Raw genomic sequence first — 14,060 nt, forward strand, 5'->3', positions numbered from 1 at the left:
AAATCATGTCCAATCGCTGAGTGATTAGGCTTACCCAAAGTTGCCCCTTTTGGCCACGCGGACTAGCTGTCGACCGAGGCGCGTCCTATTCGCTGCTCTGGGGAAATAGCAGCAGGGCGCGGCAGCACCGAATGAGGTCCTGCGATTGACTACCGCACAATGAACTTGAAAGGAGAACTGGCAAGAAAGGAAAACAAAGAAGGAAACACCTAGCATCGCTTGCATACAAATGCGACGTCGGAAACCGCAGCTTCACCCCCAGGCTTTTTTTTTTTTTTTTCGCAGCACGAGCGACCGGGCAGTTGGGATATCGCAAGTAAAACTGCACCATGTGAATCAGGAAGGTCCTCTTTACATCGAAAGCCGTCTTTACCCCCTCACTTCCTTCGAGCGTCCCAAAACGCATGTGTTATCTATTTCCTTCAAAAGAACGAGATCGAAAATCGCCACTCGCCCATGCATCGCAAAAAAAAAAGAAAAAAGAATAATAATAAAAAAAAATAAAAATAAGCTATCTGCTTAAAAAATAAAGAAAAGAGCAGATGCTTGCGGTTTTTGATTACGTGTTAATAGGCAAACGGGCTACGCATGACAGGAATGTTGAGTTTCTTAAACACTCGGAGCGCGTATTTTGAGTTTTCGCCTCAAATCTACAAACACTAAAGGATCTTTCGTCTCCCTTTAATATCTAATTCACCCCAAAAAGCATTTTGAAATCCAGTACTTAAATTTTTCAAAGCTCCTCACCACCCTCTAATGCGTTCGATAGCACCCACAGTGTTCCAAGATGTATATACAATGCTGCGCGGGACAGTTTGGTGCACCGCCAAGTTTGCGCCTGAAGCATGACAGGCACATTTTAACCAGATTCAAATCTTAATGCGAGTACCCAGGATGTACTCAAATATCAACGAAATAAGAAATTTGCAGTATTAATGCGGTTTCTAACTGACGCTATTGCTCATTCATGAACCTTGTAGTTAGTCGCTTAGATATAAAATACCCTCGTCTCTGCTTTTTCACCTACCTTGATTTTTACTGCTCGTTCTTTCCACCACTTCATTGAGCGATACACCGACAAGCCCCTTCTAAATATAAAGCGTCGGCATATTGTTAATATCTATTTTGTTTACATTTCCCTCGCAGGGGATAAGCCGAATAAGATTCAAATCGATTGCACCGCATTAGCAGCTTTAAAATCTAACAAATAAAAACACAATATCGCAAACGTCTGGTAAACAGCTCCCAAATTCATTCTCTGATTCTAATGAAACTTCCCCTGCACTGCTTCACTGAATTCCTGGCAGCATTTCCAGGTTTGCAGATAATGCTATCGTACTGCAAGTGCATACATCTACGGCACTGTAAACACGGCTGGTGTGTACACTGCAATGTAACGACCGCCGCAAAACTCTTTTTCGGTGAGCGATGTTTTACCTGGGAATATATTCCAAGCCCCTGTAAAAACTCGATCGCACTATAAAGGCAAAACACAAATCAGGTAACAGCACCGTACAATCCATTAGTAGGAGCAGTTTTTAGCAAATATTGGGGCTGGACTATGCACTCTAAGAAAAAAATGGAGGAAAAAAGTAGCAACGGCGCATCTTCCTCCCTTCTACTGACGAGCCCCCAAGCGGACACGAGAAAAGGAGAAGAACGAAACGTTTTCCTCGTTCTCCAGGCAGAAGGGAGAAAGCTTTCGCCCTCCCGACTCATCTTCTTTCGGTTTCGATTTTTGAGCAGGTCGCGCACGTTGTTTAATAAATAGCTGTTGAGTTGATTGAGCTTCAGCGGCAGCGAAGGCCGCCTGTAATTCCGTCTTCTAGTTTAAACGTCCATAACATTTCGGTTGCATCGACGTTCTTATTACTAGTTTTATCAAACGAGCAAACGAAGCCGCTAGAAACAGCAAAGTTCCGGAGCGGTGCCTGCAGCGCCACGTACACTGGGGGATGGCCGTCTCCGGATTGCGGGACTCGCGCGGCACGAAACTACAGTAGCGAAACCACGCGGAACTGTGTCGACGTTTTCGACGTTATGGAAACCGCAGGAACCGCGTCCAAGACAGGCAGGTTTTGCTGCCGGCTGCCTGGGTGCCTTCCGTGCTGAGGTCGGTTCTGTTTTCCGATGCCGAGTGCAACCGGCGTTCAACGTGGTTCTGTATTTGTGCGTGTTAACAACATAGCTGCAACATCGTGATGGCAGTGTTGTGGGTTGTAAACAGAACATTGGAATTATCGCCGATCTGACCATGTGTTCGCGTATGAGTGGTGTAACAAGAATATGAGATCGTAAACTGTCGGGCATTGATGCCGCTGGTCGGGCCGTGATTGGAAGGGGCGGGATGTCGCAGGTCGACATTCCGCTTTACATTAAAACGTTTAACACCACTTGAGAGATTACGTGCAATCGATCAACGTGCGGATAGTCATGTTGGAACGCTGGTCTGAACCGTATAAGCTCTTATCGCACAGTGGCCAATATGACTGTCGGAATTGTCTCGTCCCCGAGAGCGACTGCGCTCTGAAGCAAGGACACCAGTACGAAATCGCGACGGAAAGTACGTATATTTACAGTGTGGAATTTTAGCATTTAAAAACAATAGTAGGTAAAATCGAAAAAAAAAGCTGCCCTTTATTTTGCTGTTTAAATATACTACGGTTCCTGGAGAAACTGCCCTCCAAGTGGCGCGCTATGATGAGCGCTAGAAGTTTTCGGGCTCGCCACGGCGTAGCTCCGTACACTTAACACCTGCCGCAAGTAGCGGCTTTGACTGCATTCAAGTTGATCGAAAAGCGATTTCTCAGCCCGTGAAGCATCACTTACAGCTGAGTGAATATCCGCTCTACGGAAGTTAATTCAAGACAGAAATTGCAGCTTTGCGCGAACAGCACAAATAGATAAACAAACACTACAATAGAAATACAGGCTACGACGTGCCGTGTGGGGAAACAAACTCATGGCTTCCATTTGCTTGACGCTGCTACTCACACATTGCACAAAATGAAGCAAAAATCGTGAAAGCTTATTGGGGATGAATACTCGAAAGGAGATACAAAACATCCGAACGTGTGTGGTACCATTTTCAGTATCAACGTCTAACATACGTCTTTTTCTTTTTTTTTTTTTGTACATAGGAAACAACGGGGTTTTTCAGGCTTCAAATGTACTTATCCTCTGAAACCTACATTTAAACAATATTAGTACGATAAATGTATCAGCTAACGACACCTTTGTCAAAAGGAATCCTGGCTTCAATCCTCACCCCTGCCAGTTCCGATCAGGATGAGCATCGTACCGGCGTCAGGTCATGCATCACTACTGAGTGATGCAGGTTAAAGACCCCAGGCTGGCTCAATTTCGCATCCACAGCGTAAACCAGTGTCCCCGCTGAATAAAAGGCAGGCCGACCTTACGCTGTAAAGACAAAAAAGTCAAATCTGGGTCTATTTGGTTCAATGATCGCTGCTGATTAGGTAATTTATATGATTTTTTGTCTCTCGCCCAAATAACGGCGAAGAACGCCGTGCTGGAGAGTCAGCGCTATCAATTCTTATAGATTACGTGTCTCGTCATAAGTGAATTCTATGTCATCGTTTGATTCATGAACTCCGAAAAATCTCCGAGCATTTTTTTATATATGATTGCTTAGTTGTCCTATTTCATAACCCCAATTCTTTCTAAGTTAAATAATGCTGTGCTTGAATGTACTCATGTACTTTGTTTTTGTTAACCTCTGATATTGTCGCACCTTTTTTTTTGTAATATTGTCCTGGGGTCATCTCTGAAACTGTTAGTTTTTATTTTTTTTTTTTTGGATCACTTGTGCCACTGCTGCCATATGTATGGAGGAGGGAAGGTGGGGGGGCAGGGCCCGTCAAGTTGCATGATGCAGTTCTTTTTCTCGGCCTCCCTGTGTCATACGCGTTCTTGACAAAAATAAACTTTGTTATTATTAATATCATTATTATTATTATAACTTGAGATAATTTCGCTAATTTCGTTTCTACGTACCACCTGCCAAAATCGCTACACGAGATTGGCATTGTTTATAAATAAATACATTTGAGAAAATGCTTCCGCTTAGGCTGATTCCCCAGGTGACTATAGTTAGGGCATCAGCCCAGGAGGAAACAGTCTCTTAAATTTATTTATTTGAACATATAGTTCTAGTTGCGAAGCATGTTTTTCACACTTAACTACCACTTTAGAGCTGTGTCGTGCTCTGTACATTCCTTTCCGGTAGCTCTACGTAATCCGTCGTGTGGCCTTAAAATATCTGCTTTTGTCTATTAAAAAAAATGATAAAGATGGCGGCGGTGGCGTATCTAAACCCTCCCTATGTATACTAACGAGCATGATCCCTTAAAAGGAATCAAATACGGGCAGATTGTAAGACATAGCGCCGTATGACATCTTTTAAAACAAATTTCATATCATTAATATTAATAGCACGCGGTAGAAGCTCCGACTGCAGCACGTGTTCGTTGTCTTGTGCAGGGCTCGCATGTTGGGTTAAACGCATCAATCCAAACACACATACACACACACACACACGCGCGCACACGCACACACACACACACACACAAACACCCACACACACACACACACACACACACACACACACACACACACACAATAGAAGTGTTGCCCTAGGCACACGAGAAGACGGGGAACAAACGCTGCAGCTTTTCTGATTCGTAAGGTGGTTATTGCAGCAACAACAGCGACACGGAGGACCGTCCCTTGGCGACCCGAAGGAGGTTCTTTCTTCAGCTTTTGTGCTCGCCGGGGACCGGCAATTTGCATGCGGCTCGTCCTTCTCAATGGGACTGCCTCGCTTCGCGCAGACACAAGCCAGCGGCACGGAGAACACCCAGTCGAACACGCACGCGCATAATGGGCGACGAAGCCAAGATGGCGTCGAGACGTGACAATGGCGCCCAAACGGAGCCTTCGCGACAATGGCCGCCCGTTCTTATAGAGCCGCATTTGACTCTATAATTTCGGAGCGGATGAAACGACTGCGAGAACGAAGGCCGACGAAGCACCACGGTGCACGGGATGACGGCGGACAAAACAACTCGTGTTTGGCGCATTTTTACTGCGGCGTCTGCAGCGGTGATGCAAGAGCTGTTTATGCCGGTGCACGGACTGGATCACTGCCCCTGTAGCTCTTAGCCTCCTCTGGCTAGCGGTCGGTCACTGCTATACGATCGCGGCCACCAGGCATACGAAGGACAACATATTTGCAACGACGTTGTGGGAAACTCTGCCATTCCAGTCAAGCGATCGTTACGTTGGTGCATGCAGCCTGCTACAAATGTCAGGAAAGAAGGCCCAAAGGCGGTATGGTCGCTCTTTTTCCCGTTTCTACGGATATTAAAGGATATTAATCGTAGCTTGTAACGTACTTATATGTTTTACATCTCGAGTACTCTCAGAGCCCGGATGCCTTACACAGAAAGGGAGTGGTTATTAAAAATTAAATCGTGGGCGATCTTCTTGAAGTCTGTGGCTTTTCTAATGGCAGCACGGGAAATGAGGCTGTTAAAATAGTGCATAGTCTTTGGTAAAGTAAAAACGGACATAAGTATACGACGTGCCGGCACACCAACTTTGAACTAATGATGGTGCTGGATAGGAAGTATTGTGTGCGAACAAACAATTGCTATTTGAGAGTGATGTAAATAATAATAAACTTTATGGAAGAGACATAAAGGAAGATGTTTGCGATGTTACCATATTTCGGGTCATCGAATTACATAGTTGATGATAGAGTTAAGAAAATAACTCGAAACAATTAAGCGGGAGGCGAGCTTCTGAATCTATTATAGAATATTTGATGGTAGTCAGGTCCATTGCCCATTAAATCCTGAATACATCTAGCATATCCAAATTGAAGCCTCACTATATTTGGTAAATGGTTAAAAAGAAAAACCCAGAGATGCTCCGGTCGACCGCGAGCTTTCTGTCTTTAATAACACTCTGTCGTAATAAGCGTCGCCGGGCTTTGGCGCCGCGAGCGTCAGCGCTCCTGTCATAGTAACTTTAAGTGTAACCGCAATGCAATCAACCTTATCATTCCGACTTCGTTCACAACGTAGGAACATATTTCTCCTTTGCTTGTTTCATAAGAGATATCCTAACAATTCGATTTTTAATGAACGGCTACTAACAACACCTTCTTACCTTTCAGCACGCATCGATCGCCGTCATAAAGCTGGCGTCCCGTCCTGTCGCACAAAACATTTTTGTGAGTAATTCCTTCCCAGCACTCTATGAATGTGGAATCTCCTTCCCCGAGCCATCGCCGATATTTCCGTTAACGAACACTTTCGAACTACCGTTATTAACCCGTTTTTGTGGAAAGCACCTAATACTGGCTATTTTTTTTTAAAATATGTTTTGTTGTGTTTTACTTATGTAACTCTCTCCTATCTCTAATGAAATTGGCCCTGAGGGCAATGAAATAAATAAATAAAAACAATGAGCGCGGGGTGGAGGCCAAGTTTCGCCTGGGTTCTAAACCCGACCGTGAGGCTTTAGGTAATTGTATTTTCAAGGGAATACATTTGATCGAAGCGACGGATATTAACCGTGCACAGCTAAAAAAAAAAAAAAGAAACCCGCCAGGGTCAGTGTCCTTCGATAAGCAGGAAAACTCGCGTACTGCATGCTTTTGCCTATAGTAGCATTAAGCTTAGTTCACTACCCAACGAGAGCACCAAGAAGAAACGTCGTCTGGGTCACATAGTAGCATAACAGCGTCACCCAGTCTAGAATTAACACCACAGCCAATAGCATAAATTAAAACAGTAAAGACCGCCCAACAGCTACTTCCCTACGGGACCTTAAACCCTGTCCACACATTTGCATTTGACTGTGCTCTATGGCCCCCTCAGTGGCTTCAAGAAACATCCCCGGCTTACAGATCATCAGGTGACTGTTTCGAATCCCGGCCGGGGTGCCCGCAACCTAACAGCGGCGAGTTGCGGAGAAGGCACGTGCACGTGTAACGTATACATTTCGGTGGCACGTCAAAAGATCCCCAGGTGGTCGAAATGAATCCTCAGACCTTTGCTGGAGCGTAGCAGGTAAGCCCCCTTCGTTCCTGCGTAAAACCCCGATTTGCCTTGCGATTGTACTCAAGTGGGTTGCGCTTTCCTCGAACTCCTTATCACGACACGAGACGCTACTGGCGCCATCTCTCAGGTTACCCTGGAACTTCGCATTACTAAATTGGAGCTTTTTTTTTTTTTTTTTTTTTTTTACTTTCGAAATTAAATGTACGCACAGTCTACGAGAGACAGGAGCTTAAATCTAGGGTTGAACGCCAATTAAAAAAAATTAACCAGATTATTCGGCACCCTTTAATCGATAAATGAATTGATTAATTGGTCTCGTTCGTTTCCATGCATAATATATTCAGAACGGGAAAATTATACATATATATATATATATTTTTTTTTCTTTGCTGAATATGCGATAAACGGCGCAATACACAATTTAGATTATGAATCGACCTCGATACGATGCGTCGTTGAGAACAGTTAAAAAGAAAACAAAAAAACTCACACCGTTTGATTGTTCATAATAACATTTGCGGCGCTAAACGAACACTCGCACGGCGTTGAAGTCGCACGTACACGTCAACTTGCACTTGACTGGAGTTACAAACCTCGCCCCTGCAGTTTACAATAGTTTAAAATTTCATATAATGTTTGCCCTTCATACAGGCGTACCAGTCCACGTCTGCGTGATGAAAGCGTTGAACTTTTACTTTCTTTCGGTTCGTCAGAAGTTTAATGGTTAACCGGTTAAAAAATTAATCGCTATTAAAGCATTAACGGATTAATAAGTAGGTTAACCGATCAATCGCCCAGCACTACAAGTAGTAGAACCTAGGTAGAATTAGTTCCAAACCCACAGAGAAAACACGACGCGTAACAAAATGTAAATATATGAACAGTTTTTTCCCCCGGAATCTATATGTCTAGAAGTTGAAAGTTTACGCGGACTTTGTACAGGCGCGGACTATGCAGGAATTTTGTTTTTTCAAGATCGTTGACCGCTTTGACGAGACGTGACGAATTTTGTGAATGAGACTCTATTGATAATGGTTTATATAGTTAGTGAGCTAAGGAAACAGGCGCTTTTCAAGGTTTTCGTGCAGACTCTAGGTGCGGACTACGCACCGGGTGCGGAGGAAAACAGGCTACAGGTAGCGCAAGTATTTATATTTGATTGGAGCTTAGTTGTGGACATTTCTTCCAAACATCGCTAACTTCGGAACAGCGAGTAAAACAGACTAAACAATACTTCAACCCCCCCCCCCCCCCCCCCCCCCCCCCCCCCCCAGAAAGAAAATAAATGAAAAAAAAATAATAAAACGACCAAGGCGGCGCATATAAACAGTCGGATATCCATTTGGCGGTGTTGTAAGAAAAAAATTCTCGATGATTTTTTTTTGTTATTTCTTCTTAACTTTAGTGAGTGGGGAAACGGACGGACATAGCAACACGAGAGGCTATCGAGCACGCAGGGTCAGGCCAGGCCAGGAACCGAAGAGGGGCGGCTTCGGGCAGGACCATGAGGCGACGGGGGTGTCTCAAGCATAAACTCTGCTTACTTTATGTATTTAAGGAAATCAATACAACTTCGAAGATCACACTCTCGCAGCAGCGGCTTGCTGATTCTTTTAAAGGGACACTCTTCGCCAGAACCATAGTAGGGAGTTTTGGCAGCAAACTTGACGGCAAATGGCAGCGAAGTATCAGTTCGGACCGTCCAAGAACCGCCCCTATCCCTTCGATGCACAGATACACGCACCTCACACGACGGCGTCGCAGACGACGCACCCCCGCCCGGGGGTTATAGAGGGGGGGAGGGGAGGAACGAGGCCACGGCTAGTGCCTTTCATAAGAACGGGTTCGAATTTCAGCCGAAGTTGCCGCAATTCGACGGAAGGTTATTCGGCAGAAGGCGTCGTGTAACAAAGGTTTCGATGGCAACTCAACAGATTTTCAAGATGTCGAGACTAACCGCGAGTCCTTCACCGAAAAGTGCCAGATGCCCCTCGCTTGTCTGACACTTGAACCGTAAAGCGTACTTCTCCCGCTGTGAGACGCCGCCCGTCTCCAGACAGCAGGGAAACAATGGGGCGCGCAAACGGCCGAGATGTCACCAACCTGCAAAGGACGGAGGCGCATGCAGGCGCCCAGTGTGCGGAGTGTTGTTGTAAGGGACGTGAGCTTTGTAACCGTCTCGGCCGAAGGAGTCGGGAGGGCAGCGTGGCGATTTAGCTGGCGCCGCGCGAACGATCACGGAGAAGAGACGGGCCGCCGGGCGGTCAAGGAGAGACGCCCGGGAAGAAAGATAAAGGCCCGTCCCCCCTCGCGCGCATCGGCCGTAATTCCAGCTGGCGGGACACGGCGGTCGCGCGTAGAAGAATGCGCCACGCGCTCGGCAAGAGGGCAGGCGCGGGAAATGAAGCGACTTGACCTTGGCGGCGGTGGCCCCCCCAGCAGCGGCTAGCCAATGGCGTCACGGGCATAATGCCCGTCCTTCTCCAAATGAGGACCGGCCAATCGTCGAGTGACCCCCCCACCCGGCCCCTCGCCAGGGGGGGCCCCTCCGCTGAGCCCCTCCGTCGCGCTCAGGTCCCTCGATCACGATTCTCGCTTCCATCTCCACCTGCGCGTGGGGAAGAGCCCGAGTGTGCTTTGGCGCGAAGCGGCTGTTGTTTGTTGTTTGCGCCTGTCCCTCGAGCTACGTGCGTTCTCCGCAGTGAGGCAGGACCTGCGTCTCAACTTCCGCGCCGTCGCCTGGCCTGGCACTTTTCCTTTCCGCGCAGAGTTGAGAACCCGCGCTCTGTATCCATCGACTTTCATTCTAAACGATGGACACAGGGGGCACAACCTATGACATGCATCGGTAAAATATGAGCGGGGAGATTACCCGGCCGAGAGCTGTGGACAGACTTCACGCACCTTAGAGAAAGAAAAACAAAAATAGGTAGATTATGAGGGCCACAGTCCGGCGCTGTTATTTCCCAAACCCCTCCAGTTACACCTTAGTTCGGACCCCAGAGAATGCCGAGAGACCTGTACGGATTCGCTACAGAAGCTACTGGTCTTTTTTGCACACGTTGCGCCGTTTACACTGTCTCCGTGAGAGTTATGGCGCCAAAGGACGTGGTATTATACACGTTGCATACAGCCGACATTGCTCACCGACAGGATAAAGGTTTTTGGCGACCGTGGCAATCTTCCAGAGTATGGCGTCCCCACAGTCAAGCTCTCTTGTGCGATTGTGATACCGAAACGATAACGAAATGTAGGCCTATCTGACATCTCTGTGAGTAGAGTTGTCTGCTTTTTTTGCCACGTGGATCGACGCCTTGATCAGCTCAAGAAACGAGACACTGCGACAAAAACTACGAGGGAATGAACGAACTCGATGTGCGTAATGGAGCTTGACCCCGGCTTTTGCGGGAGAGAGCCGCCCACTCGTCCAGAGCTGTCCGGAGGGATCGACGTTCCGGGACGCTAGTCGAGGACCTGGTAACGGCTGGATTTCCGCAGCTTCCAACACGCATGTTCATCGCACTTGTTGCGCATCAAACGGGACTGAAGGACTGGCGTAAAATGGGAAAGGCGGGGAAACGGGCACCGTGTTCGTATCCTGTCCTTGCAAAAAATATAGACTTTTCCTAGAGTGCTGCGGATAGCGGGCCCTCCGAGCGGGCGGTCAAATCGTGCTCAACATAACGGTATGAGCTCCAGCTAGTAACCTACACAAAGCCACACAATGAGCAGTCCCTTTTATTGCTGGGAACGAGCAAAGCATACTTGGGTAAATTACTTGAGAAGTTAAATTTATTTATAATTAAAATAAGTTAAATTACAATTTGAATTACTAGCGCATAAAAGTTTGCAATCACGATTATGCATTAGTTCTATGCATACCTTCTAAAAGTAATGCAATTACTTCGCAATTACTTTGTAAGCCATCCGGTTCCAACGATGTTAATCTGGTGATAGTTTCGCACGTAAATATATTTCTCCATTAATCATTTTACAGTTTAGGATAAAGTTAAGTTTGGTATTTGGCATTCATCACAATTTGCGCTATTGTTTTACCAAGTTCATTAATTGTATGATATCGGTAGTGTTCAGCGGCGGCAATAGTTGAGTCTGAGTTTGTTGCTGGAGAACGGGAACTTAGAATAGGCTTGCACAACGCTTCCATAACGCGCATTACATTCCACCATGATTGAGTACGTTCTCGTTACAAGGTCAGTAAGTGGATTCTCCTTTTGAGCATGCGCTGTGGACAACACGCTCAAATGTGGCTCCCAGTCGGTACCTTCTATGGCAGCTGAGTTTTGGGTATGATACGAGTCAGTAATTTATTTTGCAATAGCACCAAGATTGTGAGTGGTCTTTTTATCGTGGCCATTTAGAGTAAATGATCGGGAGTGTTAGTACATATAAGCATTGAAAGCATCTTATTGAACAAGACATGCCTGGTTAATAGGGACTCCGTCAATGTACAAATAAGAAGCAATGTACACATTTCCGGCTACGAGCTGGGTAAATGCACGCCTTTTTGCCTCGTTATTATGGACAACTCAGATTACAAACGCGCTCTTGCGGGAGTGGATATGTCCATATTAACGAGACCGTCACTGTAGAGACAAGAACTCTCCGTTATTCAACAAATAGCCGGCATGAGTCGTGATATAAGATATTCAATGTACGTACCATGCACAATAACGTTGTCTCGATTATTTCCCTCCGCCCTGACAATGAACGGCACGCTCGCTCGATGTAAAGAATCTTCTCTGCTCCGCAACATGTGATGGAGTTTTGACCGTCACTTAGCTGTACACCGGCCGGCGCCCTGACGCAGTCTCGGTGCTTTCAATGACCCACAATTTGGCAAAATGACAATGAGGCTATTTTCACTTCACGGCGACTTTAAGAATGAAGTGACAAGGCTGACAAAATCCCGAAAAAAGTAGTTGCAATTATAATTCAAATCTGCCGATTGAAAAGGCTAAAATTAATTAACTTAGAACTGCATTTACTCTTAGTAAAAAATAAAGTACTGTAATTAAATTACTGTAATTTAATTACTACCCAAGTATCGCGCAGGCATTGCCGTCGGACAAAATTCGCCGCTTTGCACAACATATTTTCTCCACAGAGTCCTGCCTTTAAAGGGACACGGACAGGGTATTCATGCCCTCGCCGAGGTTTCTATTTCAACACGACTTATGAGAGCCCAATTACCCAAGAGAGCACGATTTTCCTGCGGGTTCGAGGCGCACTCACTCTCTTTTCTATGGTCTCGTGCCGTTCAAACTAGCGTACCGAATATATTCAAAGTCGTGAGTCATCTAAGGCACACATTTAATATTAAAAAAAAAATCCATAAAACCTACTTTCTTTTTTGTCTACAAGAAATTGCAAATACTTTGATTGAACAAAAAAAAAATGTTGCAAATATCGCATTAAAAGTAATAATTGGGGTGTGTGTGTTTATAGAGCCTAGAACTTAGTCTGCCTCAACGGGCGACTTGTCCCAGCTGTAGATGAGAAATTTAGCCAGCGCAGTACAACCGCTAGCTAGCCTAAGGTCTTTAACGTGCATCACGCAGTAGTGATACACGATCGCACGCCCATATACGATGCTCATCCAGATCGAAACGAGCAAGGGTGGGGATTAAACCCGGGATCCCTGAGTTCTGCCGAATATCACATAGAAGTGCATGTACTACGTCAATCTCAGTATGGCGACGTACGGCTGGATGGACGACGCGATGGCGGCTCATGACGGACCAACGTTGCGACGGACGTGGGAGCGCTACCCCGGAACTGTCGTTCGCGGTACCGGACAATCGACCTTCAAGCTGTTAGAACAACGAGCGGAAGGGATATACGCGCGAAACAATCGCACCACAACGTCTGCTTCACAAGCCAAAAAAACCAAATAGCAAAAAAAAAAAAAAAAAAAAAAAAGACTGAGTACGGAGCGATAGCCACGTGACTTCCGGCAACTCTCCCCTCCTCCACATTTCCCCCTCCTCCTCGTTGCGACAGTCGGCCATGGGTCTCCGTGCTTATATATCGGTTTAGGAGTAGTTGATTTTTGTAAAACCTTATTAAACATGTACTTGACTCTGCACCAAAATATTGATTGGGTAGTGTCCTTACACTTACTAAATCGTCTGATAAAAAATGTAATTTGTTTTGGGGTGTCAGCGCTTATTTTACGGGCAAACTTCTACGCGATTGACTTTCGTCTTACCCCCGAAAGTCGGCTTTCTGGCAAACAATTTCAAGACGATTGCTGTGCGCCCTTCATGTGTTATTTCTTTCCATTCGTCAAGGAAGTCTTCCACCTCGTTCGCAAGTCATATACGAGGCGTGGCAGAGAAGTAGTATAACACATTTTTAAACCATATTTTCATGATATAAGGTTTCTTCTCTCGCAGTAATTTTCTTGGACAGCTACGTATACCGTTGGAGATGCTGTTTCCTTCCAGTGCTGGAATCAACTCGACGGTTACGCTCTTTCGGATGTTGTACAAAGTATCAAAAAGGCGTCTTCTCAAGTGGATTTGGAGCCATGGAGAATAAAAAGAAGTCACAGGACTGAGGCCCGGTGGAGAGAGGGGCTGGGGAATCACAGTATAATACTTTTTTCTGCCAAAAACGCAAACATGCATTGAGTGAGATTACCGTGTGACATGGGGCGTTGTCTTGGTGCCGCTTCAAACTGCATGCAATCCTTGGTGGTACACGTGCCACTCTCTTCGCGATCCCTTCAAGGAATTCCCGATAAAAAGTCGAATTGACGGTTTGTCCTTATGCACAAAGCCTTTCTAGACTTTGTGCCAAACTAAAAAAAAAAGGTCTTAGTTTTAATTTTGGATTTGCTTATTATACTTCTCTTAGGGTGAGGAGAGTGTGCAATATACCACTGCCGACTTAGGCGTTTTGCTCAGGGACGTACTCTATGAAATTCACGATTCTTCTCCTATGATC

At 45.9% G+C, this 14,060-nt stretch overlaps 1 protein-coding gene across 1 annotated transcript in view; it reads right to left on the bottom strand.

Moving 5' to 3' along the window:
* LOC8051218 (protein O-mannosyl-transferase TMTC2) overlaps positions 1-14,060 on the bottom strand; it is a 384,277-nt gene that overhangs the window by 345,556 nt on the left and 24,661 nt on the right. The gene's annotated exons all lie outside the window — the stretch shown is intronic.

Source organism: Ixodes scapularis, unplaced genomic scaffold (assembly GCF_016920785.2).
Source record: "Ixodes scapularis isolate PalLabHiFi unplaced genomic scaffold, ASM1692078v2 PGA_scaffold1__304_contigs__length_218370807, whole genome shotgun sequence".
In the NCBI taxonomy this organism is placed as follows: domain Eukaryota; kingdom Metazoa; phylum Arthropoda; class Arachnida; order Ixodida; family Ixodidae; genus Ixodes; species Ixodes scapularis.